Consider the following 4,947-nt stretch of genomic DNA (forward strand, 5'->3'; position numbering starts at 1 on the left):
AGCCTAGACCACCAGTCTCAATCATTGAAACCTCAATCAATTCCTCAAATTTCTGCCATCACCTATAAGCACAAACCCTTATTTAAAAAATTGTAAGTATAAATCCAAGAATGCAAATATGAAATTAATTTATTTAATTCATAGTGAGAGCAGGGGCAATGCAGGCATGCTTCGAGGGTTCTCTTGAGCCCCTCATCCTTTGTCTCAAAAAATCATAATTAGAACACTGAGAAGTTGGACATAAACAGAGTGATATCATACTTAGTGATTTTTTTTCAACAAAAAGTTTGATGATGGTGTTGAATTATTCAGGTGTAGATTTCCTTTCGCTACAATTGTTACAATTTATGCATGAGGAGGGGATTTGTGCAAATGTAAGCGCTAAGTAGGAATTATAATTTCCATGCAAATATTCAAGAGTTTTTTCAAATATATCTACGTGCACATGCAAATATCAAAGAATTTGCACAAAGCCCAACTTGACTATAAATTCCTACTTAAGTATAAATAACCCTTAGGGATTTGCTATTTTTTACAAATCTAAGCATGCAAATATCAAACTGTTTGAGGATAGACACTAAATCAATTGTACATGTCCAACTCAATTGGTTACGTAATGACATAATAAACGAAACGAGAATTGAAAAGCTATACAAAAGTTTAAAGCATATAATGCTTACCTCAATCATTTGCTATTAACATCCAATCTATTATAATTTTACAAAAATACTATCGAAAGTCTTGAGCGCTTCCAACTCTTCTTCATTTGCAATCCCAGGACCAACATAATATAATTGAAAAAAATAAGCACATACAATTTATTTGCATGGTTTCTCAAGTATAACCTCGCACAAAGTTGAAAATATCAAGAGCATAACATGACTTGCTATGGCTTTGCATGTTTTATGTCGAAGGGATGAGAGAAATGATCATCTAATAATGGGGTGGGGGTTATGATTTTGGGATGGGATTTAAAAGGCTTGTGGATTAATAGAGAGTTATAAAAACACAATTGATTTAATTTAATGTAATTCATGGTGAATTTAACTGGGGGTTATGAAAAGGGAGTTATGAAAGCATAATGAATTTGTATTATGTATCGACGTATGAATGTGTTCATATATGTATGCATGTGTTGAAGGGTGTAATTATCACTTTTATGTGGAGAATCTATTTACTCATGCACGTATGTAGGTAGGCCTGTCCATCCAGGCCGGCCCGGCCCAGAAAACCGGGCTAGGACCGAGACAAAACCGGAGCCCGGACCCGAGCCTGTTTGCCCCTGGTGAAAACACCCTAATGCCACTAGGAAGGAACCCTAGAGGGGGGTGAATAAGGTTTATGCTAATCTAATCCGACTTAATGCCAATTAAATCTAATTAACAAATTATCCTAGCAAATAATATATGCAACAATTATATGTAATGATAATCAATATAAACGAAGGGTAAAATAAACAAATATAAACAATATAGTGGACAAACTAAATAATGAGATATAGACGATATAAGCAATGAGCACAAATATAAATGAAAGCCAAAGCAAACTCAAACACAACCAAATGATCACAAAGTTCGGACCTTCCGTTCTATGTCTCCGCCCCTCCACTCCCAGAAAGAAATCCACTATCACAACCGGGTTTTCGACGCTCACCCGAATAACGTTTACACCACACAATATTAGTTTTCAACGCTCACTGATCAACGTTTACAATCTCACAATGTAACTATACAAACTACCACCTCAAGTGTTGGTCTCTCACGTGTCTCCCTCAAGTGTTAGGAATTACAACCCACCTCTAGGTATTACCACCTACCCCACTCCTCTTGGGACCGACCACGTCTCTCATCTCTATACTCCTCTTGGTCTATTTGTGCAATATAGTGTGACCTCACAATTAAGCTCTCAATACAACAAATGATTGTTCTCTAAACAAGGTGAGAACTCAATTAAGCCCAACTCAATGTTATAATCTCTCACAACCCTAATAATACTATGTATAAAAATACTAAAGTTCAATGTGGGTGTGTGTAACAAAGAGATTAAATAAAACAAACTAAACTCAAATAAAATTCTAACTTATGAAAATTATGAACAAAACAAAAAATAGCTAGAAATAAAGTTTAGAAAACTTCTCTATAGATCAAGAGAGAGAGAGAGAGAGAGAGATGAGTTGAAGCTCAAACACCAACGGATGATCTCTTCTTCCTCTTGTAAAAATATCTTCACAAACAAAACTTGTAAATACACTAAACAAACTTTAAAACAAACTTTAAAACACCCTTTAAACTTGTTTAAAAACTTTCTTAATTTCTTTCAGAAGTTAGAGGGTATGGGGTATATATAGGATCATAAGACAAAGCCCAAAAACCAAAGAAATCCCAGCAAAAAGACAAAATAATGGCAACATGAAAATCTAGAAAAACTAGTCGTTATGTCATCGGTCAACTGATCAGTCGACTGATGAGCTGACCGTTACAAGGAACTGGCAGCTCATCGGTGGACTGAAGAACACGATCAGTTGACTGATGTCCTCATCAGTCGACCGGTCAGTTGCCCAGAATAAAACAAAAACTTTTGCTTATTCAGGTATTTTCTTCAGTCTACTGATCAGTCGACTGATAACGTGATATCAGCCTGTTTTGAATAGTAAATCTGATTTTTAAACCTTTTTTAAAAATAGCAAATCAAATCTGAAAAATATAAAACTTTAGGAAATAATTATAAACATGTTAGTAAACATGTTACAAAAACTGGTTTTCAAAAAGCACCTCCCATTTGTAAAATATCATCATTTTGCAAATATGTCCAAAACATGAAAACATGAGATACTTGAATTTTGATGTTTTGACATAAACCAAGTTTTAAAACTTTGTAAAATAATTTTATAGGCTTGATTAAATATATAAACTATTGTTGTTAAGTTTATAAACTAAAAACTCAATATTATGAAAAAAATGAAGTTTTGCACAATATGCATTTAACAAAATGATATATATGAAACATAAAATATGTATATGAATGTATATTTGTTTCATATCTATAAAGCTAAACCAAATCAAAACAATAAATATGAAATATATAATTTCATATTTATATAAACTTAAAAATCAAAACATGTATGTATATATATAACTATATATAGAAACAAAAAACTAAAATGTGTGTATATATATAACTATATATATATACATATAAACCAATAAAATGTGTGTATATATGATATTGAGTTTGAAGTATTAAACACACATAATATAAACCTATACTAAATATACTATAAACTATATACCCAAGCTTGAAGGTCTTCAATATAGCAATGTTTTCGTCGAAAGTTGGTCTCATTGTGGAATTCATTATATTTTTGATTGTTTACAATGAATTCAAAAGAAGATAGCCTTTTTATAAGACCTCTCTTACACAATAAGAAAAAAATTACAACTTCCTAGAAAATAACACAGAAATCGTTTATCAACTCCTGTTTTTGTGGGAACTTTGCTTGTGCCGGGGGTGCGTTAGCCCGTGGACCACCGATTCATAAGATTCTGATTGAACTGTGAAGGCTTTTGAATGTTCTTTTTCGTTTATCGAAATAAGAACCTTAAGCGATTGAATGTTCTTTTTCGTTTATCGAAATAAGAACCTTAAGCGAATATCTTATCGATGTAAGATGTTCACTCTTCCAAAGATCAAGTCTGAGCTTATCGATGTAAGATGTTCACTCTTCCAAAGATCAAGTCTGAGCTTAGATCTCTAGGAATCACCAAAAACTTCTTAAAAGTGTTTTTGAAAGATGAAGACTATCTCTCTTTCTCAAAATTGCCAAAAGCTCAAGCCTCTATGCTCTAATTCTGCTCTCTGTTCTTGGTCTCGTGTATAAGTAGGTATTTATAGGGATAGGGGTCCATAACTGTGGAAATGGAAGCAAAATAACTGACCAGTCATACTCTCTTTGGGCGCGTCAATCTTCACTGTCACGGTCATTAGCGCGTCAGTGCAAGCTGGCGCGGCTAAAGAGTCAGTTTCAGCCACGTTCAGCCACTTTTACAACTGTTCTCCCACAACTTTAGGTCCACAAAATGCCACTGTTCTCGGCTTATAACCATCCCTCCACGTTAGCACACGTTCTCCTTCTTGTATGCCGCCACGTGGACTCTCAAAAGATGCTAAAAAACCGTCAGCAAACCTATAGTAGATTACCCTGCTGTTTGCGCGTCACCAAACCCTGCCGCGCATACGCGCGTCACAATACGCCGCCACGCCATGGCGCGTCACCATCAGCTACCGTGCCTATGCGCGTCACCACATGCTGCCGTGCCTATGCGCGTCACCATATACCGACGCGCCTAAGCTCGTCAGTATTTGTTGCTATGTTAACACGCGTCAATGTATTTTGTCACGGGCATGCACATTGTTCTTTTCTTAGTCTTGAGCTGTATTTGGATGTCTATAAGTATTTTTTTATGCCTACAAGCACGACTTGGTAAACTTACGGATGAAGCTTAAACTTGGATCTTGAACTTGAATTGCAAGGCTTCACTCTATTATTCCGCCAACCTCCATTGGATATGATCGTTAAAGTGCAATTCCATCCAACCTCCAATACATTGTTTGTCTACAATAGATAAGAAAATATAAACACTAGACAAACAATATTAGTAGTAAATTGTTTGTTAAACATCATCAAAACAAAAGGGCCAACACCGGGCCCGGGCTTGAGCGGGCCGGGCTTCGAGCTGGCTCGGATTTTCTTTGTTTTTTAAATTTTTTAATTTTTCAAGAATACAAAGCAAAAAATAAACACAATTTTGATTAAAATTTATATTATTAATCAATTATAATTATGTAATTTACAAATATAAAAAATTATAAAAATTAAAATGATAAAATGATATAAAATAATTATAGAATTTGTAGAAACTGACAAAATTAAAAAAAAATGTCGAATTC

This window comes from Asparagus officinalis, chromosome 1 (assembly GCF_001876935.1).
Source record: "Asparagus officinalis chromosome 1, Aspof.V1, whole genome shotgun sequence".
Lineage (NCBI taxonomy): Eukaryota > Viridiplantae > Streptophyta > Magnoliopsida > Asparagales > Asparagaceae > Asparagus > Asparagus officinalis.